We start from the raw sequence: 11,773 nt of genomic DNA on the forward strand, positions 1-11,773 counted from the left end.
GAAATTGGAGCAAACTGAGACAGACCTATCTCTCCGCACCCCTGAAGCTAAGCACACCCTTCTATCTCTGCAACATGTTTGACATGAACTGGCCATCTCCCCAGAAGGGTGCCTCCTGCGAGGACCTCGACTTGTAATACCCCTGCGACTACAACAGCAAGTAGTGAATCTGGCTCACTTATCCCATCAAGGGGTTGTCAAAAACAAGGTGAAACTTCGGTGTAAGGTGTGGTTTCCGGGCCTCGACAACCTGGTGGAGATAACTGTCAGCCAGTGTGCATTCTGCCAGGCAGCCGGTTCCGTCGAACCTGCCGCACCCACCATCACGACTCCTATCCCCAGGCTGATTTCAGAGGTTTACCGGATGGCCAGCACATACTCGACGTAATCAACAACTTCTCCAAGTATCCAGAAATAGAGATTGTAGAGTCGCTCACAGCCCGACACATCATCCGTCGACTGAAGAAGGTTATGGCCACCCATGGTCTCCTACGGGAGCTCAGAGCATACAACGTGCCACCATTCACCAGCCAGGAGTTTGCCCAGTACCTAGCATCTCATGGCATCAAGCATTTGAAAACTACACCCCAGTGGCCCCGAGCTAATGGTGAAACAGAACTTTTTATAAGAACCACCAACAAAGTGATTCGCATTGCGCTGGCAGATGGCAGGAACCTGGAGTGAGCTTTATATGTGTTCCTGAGGGACTACTGACTTACCACTCACACCACCAGGGCAGTGGCTCCCAATGCACTGTGCATTAACTGCCAGATAGCTGATGCCATGCCCCATGTGAATAGATCGTTGGTCACCCAGAAAGCAGCATCCGACACCCTTGTTAGACAAAAACAGAAGAATGACATGACGTCACTCAAGCGACGATTGCGCCATCGGCTGTTGAAAGTTGGTGATGTCGTACTCATCAAAGACCGACACCCTGGGGGCAAGTTCTCACTACCTTTTGAACCGAAGCCATGGACAGTCTCAAGCATAACGGGGACAAAGGTCACTGCTGTCCGGGGTGAAAATGTGATAACACAAAACACTGTGTTCTTTAAACGCTAGAGGCCTTCACTCTGCAACCCTGGTGGAAATGAGTCCCCGGCCAGAAAGGGGAACACGGAGTTAGACCCTGAGGCCTTAGAAGTGATGGCTCCGTACATGACTCACAAATCTCCGAACTCACCGAAAAGTACTGAGGATGGTGCGCATGGCCCAGTGATGTCAGAGCCAGGTGTGCCTAGTCCCTACCCTGGACCCTCTAACACTTTCTCTCAGGGTGAGACTCTCAACCACCATCCTGGGAGTTCCAGATAACACCTCAGGCCCCGCCCGACTGTCTTCACGAGGTTGAAGGACTTTGTTCCATGACGAATCTCTGGTGCTACGGATGGCAAAATAAGATCTACTGTTATATGCTCTTTGGCATGAGGTCTCTCGTCTTTCTCTCTCTCTCTCGTCTACATTGCGCAATATAAGTAAGGTTATGGTTTTCCGTATTCCTTTCGTGGTGTTTTCACATTGTGGGGGAGAGATGTTATGTCGCAAAACTGTGATCCGCGTCACACGGCCTGATGTAAGTGTGGCACTCCGAGAGGATTGTTCGTGGTGGAGCCCCCCGCTGGCGTATGTAATGAAAGTGACGCAGCAGGGGAGGTAGTAAAAGAAAGTGGAGTGGTCTCACAGCGGATCAAAAACGTTACCGTACACTCACACTCTGTCCGTGTGTGTTTGGCGACCCCGCTGGGCCTAGAGAGCGCGACCATCACATCGTCTGGGTGCCACGGGGCTGTTGTGCGATTTGCGCCCGTACGCTGCAACACGCACCATCGACTGACTCTGACCACGTGAGGGCACAAGGAGTGCAGTACTCTTGAATGCCCTGGAGGTGGGAGAGTCTGTCATTCAGCTCTGGAAGGCGTGTGTCAGAGGTGGGAACACCGCACCTGTTCACGAATGGGACGAGGAGTAATCTGCAGCAGTTCTCTATATGTAGGGCGACCAGATTTTCAGAACCAAAAACCGGGACAATACTAGATATAGAAATAGGACTACATTTTTGCACCTGGCCTAGATAAAATAACACAGTGACAACATATGAGAAATAGGACTACATCAGCATAAACTACAAATATACCAAAAAGGCTACAACGAATAAAAAAAGAAATACAAAGGTTGTACAACTCTTTCCATTTGAAAACCGTAAGAATAGCTCAAATTCAGTCCGGTTTTCTTTACATTCTGGGACTTTTAGTCCTGAAACCATAATGGAAAACAAGCATACAAGTGCCAGAAAGGAAATGAAAAAAATAGAACTAGATAAGCTTGGATTTGTGTTTCTGTAAGGGGGAAGGTGGTGGAGAGATGAGTAGTTATCCCTAGTTAGGGTGACCAGATTTTGAGGAGCAAAAACCGGGACAGGTCAGACATAAAAGAAGGACTAAATACATTACTGTCACTTTTATATCTGACCTGTCCCATTTTTTTGCGTAGCTTTGTGAATGTGTGCCTATGTGTGTGTGTATATATATACATATATAAACACACCCACATATACATGAATATATATATATATATACACATACACATTTACATGACTTCATATATAAAATTAGCTATGTCTTGACCTTCCACCCTGCAACCCCAACCACCTCTCTCTGCTCCCCACTCGTCTCTCTGCTGGGAGCAGACAGGGGACTGTGTTGCCTGACAGTAACAGATAAAGTACTTTCATTATTTCATACTTTGTAGGCCTCTTTAACTTATGCTTCCCTAGATGATCTGACCTTTGCCCCAAAAACCGGGACATTTATTTAAAATTAAGAGAAGCGGCAAGACACCAGGACAGTCCTCTAAAACCGGGACTGTCCGGGGAAATGCGGGACATCTGGTCACCCGAGCTATATGCTTTTTCTAGTCTGCGCCAAGAAGCCCTTGGCCTTTAGATGGAATGAACACGTGCATTTTTCCATCTTCTAACTCTCGTGCAGCGCTAATTTATTTCTAAACCTGCACCTGGGGCGTTCTGAGATGTGGTGACATTATTTCCCGACTGTGTAACTACAACCTTTGCAGTCGAGGATTTGTAGCCAACACAATGAAATAAAAACAACAACAATGGAAACTAATTGTTTCAGACTAAACGGCTGGTAAACTATCGCCCAACCAACATAAGGAAAGGAAAAAATACCTAATTAAGTGTAGACAAACATTTACTACTAATGAGCTGGCGGTTTCTGCCAGACCCAGCGCTGTTCCCCGCAGCGGAGCTCGGCTTCTTAAGAAACAATTCTTTGGTGTGTAAAAATATTCCTCTTATGTTCACCTTTTGAATATTTTGTTCTGTTCTCCCGCAAGTGCGAGTTCATCTTTATTCAATAACTTGCCCTTTGCACCGCGTGTTGCCTTTCAATATGGGACTGAAAACTCCTATGTTCCTCCTGCGCCCCGTGTTTACCGCAGCAGAAAATACACATCTTCAAACACACGACAGCAAGTTAATTAGGCATGCGCAGCTTCTACCCCGCAGCCATGTTGGCTCCCCTTCATCCCACGACGCCTTTTAAATGTGACTTTGCTGTTTATAGATGTACTGTGTGTATTGTTCAGAGGCTTGTAATCAGGACGCGTTTGTCTCCGAAGCAATCACGAGGGGACCTCGCTGTGCCCAATCAGCACGCAGGAGCTGTTCAGCCCAAAGCGTCATAGGTGGGGGTGTGGACAACACGCTGCCACAAAAGCCAATTTCCACTGGTCATGCTGAAATTACTGACATTTGGTGAGACACGAGTGTTGTGCATTATTGGGTTGGTCCACTGATGTGTGATTGACATCATTTTATGCCCACGAAAAATATGGCAGCCGAACAATGTGCATAAATGGTTATGGTGAGGCGCTGAAGTTGACCAAGAATTCCAGGAGATTAAAGGACACAGAAAAAGTTGCACTAGCACGAGAGATAGTTAATACAAACAAGGATTGTACGTATTCAGCTCAAGTGATACTGCCCAACCATATATGGCAATTCCATTTATTTACTGGTGAGGTTTGGGTAACACCTAGCGCTGCATTGTACGTTATGATTTCTGCAACGCACTAGGGAAGAAAATACGGTTCTGTATACACATTATGCAAAGACTATCAAATATACTTCCAAATCCAACCAGCATGTGAGAGGGCCATGCACGTCTTGTGTTGGAAGAACTACTATTGTTACTGCTCAAATGAGCAACAGAGGGGTGCCAGACAGGGAAATGAATCAAGAAGTCTTTTCAGTGTCCTACATTCTAAAGTTGGACTTCATTTTATGGTCAATAACAGACTTACAAAAGTTATATCACAACAAAATGAGCTACATATTTGTAACAATAGATTTACAACTTGAAACCCCTCTAGAGCCAAACACTGTGCAGCACTCCACCATCTAGAGGCTCGGTCAAGAGATGATGCTCGAAAAACAAATCCTGCATCACAGGTGCCAGTGCAACCCTCGGTTACGTCGAGCCCAAGCCTCAATGCATAAAATAGCAGCTGTCTAGTATTCAGGGCCGCCGTGGCCCAAACCTCCCGCACTAGTTGTGCGTCGGGCTGGCCATGGGCACTTCTGCCCTTACACCTCACGAGGTGTGGGGGCGGAAGTAATGCTGAGCAGTTAGTGGGGCTGCATTGCTTCCGGATTCGGCCGCCGTGCACTGGGGGGGGGGGCTATTTAAGTGCACCCCCAAAAAGGCTCGGCCTTTTCATGTGCGGCGGTCGGGAATACCGGGAAGCAGCGTTGTACCTAGCGGAGTACCTGGAAGGACTGCGGATCCACGTTGCCATGTTGGGAGACTGCTGATCCTCGATCGCAGCTTTGCAATCGTCGGATTCTCGTTCATCCTCCTGCCTTTAGGTGTTACAGGCCGGAGGTCGCGCTCGTGGAGAGCGTCTGGAAATACCCTGCCCCCCCCTCTCTAACACGCTTCCTTTTTGGCCTTTCCCTCCTTAGTGGGAGCACCTTAAGTGCCCGAGTAGTTCGATTGAGGGCTACACGCATTGAATGCGTTTATAATTATGGTAATTTTGTGCGCAGTTTTAAGGGCAGTACGTTTATTGATTACTACAAATTGTCCTTATATACTGGGATTAATTCTCCCTAAAGTGGATTTTGGAGCTTCCCCTCCCCTTTTTTTATTTCTGTATTAATTTTGTAGTTTAACTAGCTAAAGGGAGAATTTGGCTTGTGCTAGTTGCCAGCCCCTCTAGCAATTTTACTGGTGTTTTTTACCAAGTTCGCTCTACCCTATTACCCAGGCCCTTGCTCCCTGGTACTCTCCAGATATTACTTACTGCTAGACCTTCCTGACCTAGCTAGGTGACGCCAGGTTTTATATCACGCAACGTCGGCCTGATCTGGGCCAGGAACGCTCATCATTTCAGTGTAAGTGGGGTCATTGAGGGGAGGAGTTGGATTTGTGATAAGGACGCTGTGTAATTGTCTATTAATAATTGGCGCATAAGTTAGAAAAGTAAGTTATATTGGGACTCTAGTAATACAATGCTGTAATTTGACTGTGTGCATTTACAAAGTTGCAAAATATACATTAAGCGGTATTGTGTCATTTGATTGCAATTTAAGGTCATGGCTTGTAATCGCAATAATGTGGGTAAGAGGGAGGGCAGGGACCCTGAACTGTCACAGATGTTGAAGTTAGTGTTGGCGAAACTGGGCAATGGGGATTCGGACAGTGGGAACTTCGCATCGGACGGAGAAAACAATTGTACAGAGAGTGACCACCCTAGGCGATCACATGTACCCCCTCGCGCAGCATTCCCCCCTGTTAAGCGCAGAAGAGGCAGGTTCCAAACGCACAGCAGCCATCTTTGGCCCCAACATCATCCACCTTTCCTGCGCAGTCCCCTACGGCGGATACATTAGCAGTATCTGTATGCGCCACTCCAGAGGTTCCCCCAGTGGAGCAAAGAACAGTACCTACACCTGAGTTAGGGGTATTGGCAATCCTAACAAACATTCGGAAGTCACTGTCAACCTTGACTGCACCACCTGCAGTGCTAGTAGTCCAGGCAGCTGCAGTTCCAATTGTCCCTCCTCCGGCATTGCAAGGGGAGGGCAGTTCCACTGCCCAGGTACCTATGCAGGATGCAACCACGCAAGCACTGCTGGCCCAGCTATTGGCTAATATTGATACCTCAGCTACCCCGTTCCACATACAACTCCCTGGGCCACAAGTGACACTCTAAAGAACTCAGTGGCAGAGCTCAAACGCCAGGTTGAGGCAATCGCGGCTGCGCGCAGTGCTACATCAGTGCCTTCTAGGGCGACAGGTCCGAGTGTCACCCCGGCACTGGGCATGCAGCCTCTTACCCCCACCAGCACAGACAAAAGTAAGATCACTGAGAGCAACAATAACACGTCTGGGGCGGTGCTACGGCGGCGGGAGCCGGGCAAGACACGCTATTATCCCGACCAGGTAAGCTCGCAGCTCACGTTGGATCAGAGATAAAAGAAAAGATCTGGAAAGGAGATTTTGTTGACCTTTCTTCTCTCATTAGAGCTAAAAGAAGAGAGATAGAAGTCAAAGACAAGGAGGGGAAGGCATCTCCTTCTAGTGATAAAAAAAAACAAAGTTGAGGAGAACATAACAAATTGGTTGTTTGGGTTCAATGTTTATATGTCCGTCATGCTGGAGAATCAATCAATCAATCACAGACATTTATAAAGCGCGCTACTTACCCATTAGGGTTCCAAGGCGCTGGGGGGAGGGGGGAGGTGAGGAGACTGCTACTGCTCGAAGAGCCAGGTCTTGAGGAGTCTTCTGAAGGCGAGTAGGTCCTGAGTCTGTCGGAGGTAGGTAGGGAGCGTGTTCCAGGTCTTGGCGTCGAGGTAGGTGAAGGATCTGCCGCCGGAGGTGGTTCGTTGGATGCGGGGGACGGTGGCGAGGGCGAGGCTTGCGGATCGCAGTTGGCGGATTGGTGTGTAGAAGTTGAGTCTGTCGTTGAGGTAGGAGGGGCCGGCGTTGTGGAGTGCTTTGTGTGCGTGGGTGAGGAGCTTGAAGGTGACCCTTTTGTCGACAGGAAGCCAGTGGAGCTCTTTGAGGTGGGGGGTGATGTGGCTGTGGCGGGGTGCGTTGGTGATGAGTCGGGCTGAGGTGTTTTGGATGCGTTGGAGTCGTTGGAGGTGTTTTGCTGGGATTCCTGCATAGAGTGCGTTGCCGTAGTCCAGTCTGCTGCTGACGAGGGCGTGGGTCACTGTCTTCCTGGTGTCGGTCGGGATCCATTTGTAGATCCTGCGGAGGGTGTTGTAGCAGGAGGAGGTGACGGCGCTGACTTGTCTGTCCATGGAGAGTGCAGAGTCGAGGATGAATCCCAAGTTGCGGGCGTGGTCGGTGGGCGTCGGAGCCGTTCCAAGGGTGGTGGGCCACCACGAGTCGTCCCAGGTGGAGGGGGATGTCCCGAGGATGAGGATTTCTGTCTTGTCGGTGTTGAGTTTCAGGTGGCTATTTCTCATCCAGTCGGCGACTGCTTTCATTCCTTCGTGGAGATTGGCTTTGGCGGTGGCAGGGTCGTTGGTGAGGGAGAGGATGAGCTGGGTGTCGTCGGCGTAGGTGATGATGTTGAGGTCGTAACGGCGGGCCACTTGTGCGAGGGGGGCCATGTAAATGTTGAACAGCGTTGGGCTCAGGGAGGAGCCTTGGGGGACGCCGCAGATGATGTTGGCTTCTGAGCGGAAGGGTGGGAGGCGGACGGTCTGTGTTCTGCCGGAGAGGAAGGATGAGGTCCAGGCTAGGGCTTTTTCCTGGATGCCGGCTTCTTGGAGGCGTGATAGTAGGGTGCGGTGGCAGACCGTGTCAAAGGCCGCGGAGAAGAAGCTTTCACTTGGCAATATGAATGATTTTCTATGCTAATAAGATTTTGAGAGTGCACCATATGTATGGGGGTAATTCCTGGTTAGAATATGATAGGGACTTCAGGTGGGCTAAGGTAGAAGACTCAGAAATTGGTTGGGACCAAACCGAAGTGAACGTATGGTTAGAATGCGTAAATAGCAAATTGCCTGGGGAGCAGCTCTTTCGCACACAATATTCCAGTGATAAAAAAGGTTTGTTCCGGGCATTCAATAGAAAAGTAAGTATGTTCTCGCCCTCCAGGATCTTGCAAATTCAGACATACCTGCTCCTTCTGCGGGCACCCTTCTCACCCAGAGTACAAGTGAATTAAGTAATCCAAAGAGAAGGTTAAGGAGGGGAGTAAGCCCTACTTTGCCATCACCCATACAGATTAAACCATTTTGCCCATGGTTATAGTCCTATCCTAACAAAGACTCTGCAGACCTCCTAGTTAATGGCTTCTCTTTTGGTTTCAGGATCCTTGCTTTACAAGTCCCTCCTATTCCATATTGCAAAAATGTACTATCAGCCTAGAGGAATCCTGGGGAGGTGGCAAAGAAGATAGAGAAGGAAATGTTGTTAGGCAGGTTGGTGGGCCCCTTTTCCTCTCCCCCAGCAACATTTTTTGTATGTTCTCCTTTGGGGGTGGTTCCTAAAAAAGAGCCAGGCCAGTTCAGGTTGATACATAACCTATCAGCTCCGCGGGGATCTTCTGTAAATGAGGCAATTGACCCTCAACAATGCTCAGTCCGATATGCAACTGTAGACCAGGCCCTGGTGAAATTACGCACCTTAGGTCATGGGGCACTTCTGGCAAAGACTGACATTGAATCAGCTTTCAGGCTCCTTCCAGTTCACCCTGATGATTACCATTTATTAGGGTTTCAATTTGGAGGGTCTTATTTACATGATAAATGCATGCCAATGGGTTGTAGTGTGTCCTGCAGTTACTTTGAACAATTTAGCACCTTGTTGCAATTGATTTTCACCAAGCACACAGGACACAAAGAAGTGATACACTACTTGGATGATTTCTAGGTGCTGGGTCCTCTGGGGTCGGCTAGGTGCTTGTAGGCTCTGCAGGCTTTGACTTCCATGTTTGAAGAATTTGGGGTCCCGTTAGCCCCTGACAAAACTGAGGGCCCCTCTACCTGCATCACATTTCTGGGGATTGAGATAGATTCAATAGCGGGTGAGTGTCGCTTACCTCTGATAAATTGCGGGTTTTTAAGAATTCTATTAGCTCAGTACTGTCACAAAGGAAAGTCACTCTGCATCAGCTGCAAGTTCTGGTAGGTCAACTGAATTTCCCCTTACGGATTATCCCCATGGCCCGCCCCTTTTCCAGGTCCATCGCTAGGGCAGTGGTTGGTTTGACTGAGAAGCATCATCACACTAGACTGTTGCTTGAAGTTAGAGAGGATTTAAAAATCTGGGGTGCCTTTTTACAGGATTTTAATGGGGCGATCATTTGGCCTCATCGTCCAGTTCCTAGTCCTACCCTGGGATTATTCACTGATGCAGCCGGCAGTGTAGGTTTTGGTGCCATTTTGGGCACCAACTGGTGCAGAGGTAACTGGCCAGTTGAGTGGTTGTAGAATGGGATTACAAGGAATGTAGTATTTTTGGAACTGTTCCCCATTATTGATGCTGTCACCATCTGGGCCCTTACGTGCAAAGATAGATCAGTAATATTCTGGTCTGATAACATGGCGGTGGTAGAGGCGATTAATAGACAAAAGGCAACCTGCAGGCTGGTGCTCTGTCTTCTGAAACACTTGGTTTTAATCTGTTTGAAACTCAACATTACCTTTCGTGCAAAACATGTACCTGGGGTCCATAACAATGCAGCTGACGCTCTATCTCACTCATTGATGCAGGATTTTCTGAGGTTCCACCCCCAGGGGGCGTAGAAGATGACGGAGTTCCCAGCATATCTGTGGAAGATTGGAGCCCCGCCCTCCCCTCTTTAGTAGCAGCATCCCTAGCAACGCGCACAAGGGGGGCATATGAAAAATCATCCCAGCAATACAGACATTTTCTGAATTTGATAAAAATTGCAGAGTTGTTTTCTACACAGGCCATTTGTGGTTTTCTAAGTCATTTGAAAGAAAGGGGCAAACTAGTTTCATGCGCAAAGGCTCACCTGTCCGCTATTCGTTTCTTTGTGAGACTACAGAATCAGGAGTCCCATTTGAACACTTTTGTCATTAAGAGGGCAGTGGCTGGTTGAGCTCGACTAGAGGGCGCACAAAAGGACACTAGGCGCCCCATAACTGCTCCCTTATTAGGAAGGTTCTTGGACAGCATCCCCAATTTGTGTTCCACACCTTTTGAGGCAGCGTTATGCTCCGCAGTATTTACTACAGCTTTCTATGGCGCTTTTCGCGTTAGCGAATTAGTGGAATCTTCCAAGGGTGACCACTCAGGAAGCCTTCAGTGGGCCGATGTACGAATCATACCGGGGTTGGTGACAATTCAATTGCAAAAGTCCAAGACAGACCAATTGAGAAAGGGCTCACACATTGAACTTAGAGCGGCGCCAGGGTCTCCGTTATGCCCGGTGGGTCACTTGGGATCGTGCTTGTTTGCCCGCCCATCCTCTGGGTCATCTGCCCTTTTTCTACACGAAAACAGGGAATGCTTATCGCGGAACCAATTTTTGGCAGTACTGAAGGTGACTCTTGGGGCCACAGGGGTGAACCCTCAGGGGTACTCCTCACATTCTTTCAGGATTGGGGCGGCTACCTTAGCGGCTGGTGCAGGGATGTCAGTAGCAGACGTAAAGTCCATCGGGAGATGGTCATCTAATTGTTATAAGCGCTACATTAGACCTGAATTGCAATGATGGGTGTTCCCTCACTCATGGTTTGTGAAATGTGTGTTGGTTACTCATACAATTTTCTTTCATTTCAGTTCAATGCCGTCTCACGTGGTTTGAGTCTTAGGACAGTCTTTTGTCTGGCGGGCAGCCTACAGGTTGCAACTGCTTCGTAGTCCTAAGCCGGCAGCAATTCAGGATGTGGCTTTTTGCTGTTGTGGGGTTGGTGGACTAGGAATCACACAACTCCAGCAACTTGTGGAAATGGCAAGAAGGTGCGAGGGACTGCAGTTCCCGGAACTCATTATTATACATATTGGTGGCAATTACTTGGTGCGAAGGGGACGCAAAGCACTCAGGGAAACTATTTTTGCAGAAATCACCAAGTTGTCCAAAGAGTTCCAGAACGCGGCCATCGCATGGTGACATATGGTGCCTCGCCGCAACTGGGGTCCAAACATTAAATCAAGGACAATCAATGTGTCTGTTCGTAGGTTCAACGCTGAAATGGCATGACTGTGCCTGGGTCCTGGCCGCTTACGGAACATTCTGCATAAACTTCTAAAAGGTCCAGATATGTTCCACAGAGATATGGTACATTTATCTGATGTGGGAATGGATCAATTTATTGCAGACATTTGGTCCTTCTCTCGCAGCTTGTTTGGGGGCTGGGAGGGCCAAGGACCTTTGGGCCCCTGGTCGCCCTCGTGGCGGGAGAGGAAGTACTAAAGTCACCATAACCAACAGAGGGGTCCCCAAGGCTTGGTCCCCTTGATAACACCAGAGGTAGTATCTTGAAGTCCTGAACCAACCTGTGTATGTACACACCAGCTTTGGGGGTAGGGAGCCCAGATCACTGGGGTGGCCATGGGGCTCCTGCTCCTGGCCGCCCCGTTACACCCCCTTGGCAGGTTGGTGTTTGGGGAGGGGGTGGAACCCTGAGCATGAGGACAAGGAACGGTGAAGTCGGGGGAGCCGCCACCCCCTAGGGATACAGGTGAGGTACGGTTCCCCTGTGTGGTCCAAACGAGGTTCAGGACAGGAAGGGATCCTGTCACATTGATTT

This window comes from Pleurodeles waltl, chromosome 8, assembly GCF_031143425.1.
Source record: "Pleurodeles waltl isolate 20211129_DDA chromosome 8, aPleWal1.hap1.20221129, whole genome shotgun sequence".
In the NCBI taxonomy this organism is placed as follows: Eukaryota; Metazoa; Chordata; class Amphibia; order Caudata; family Salamandridae; genus Pleurodeles; species Pleurodeles waltl.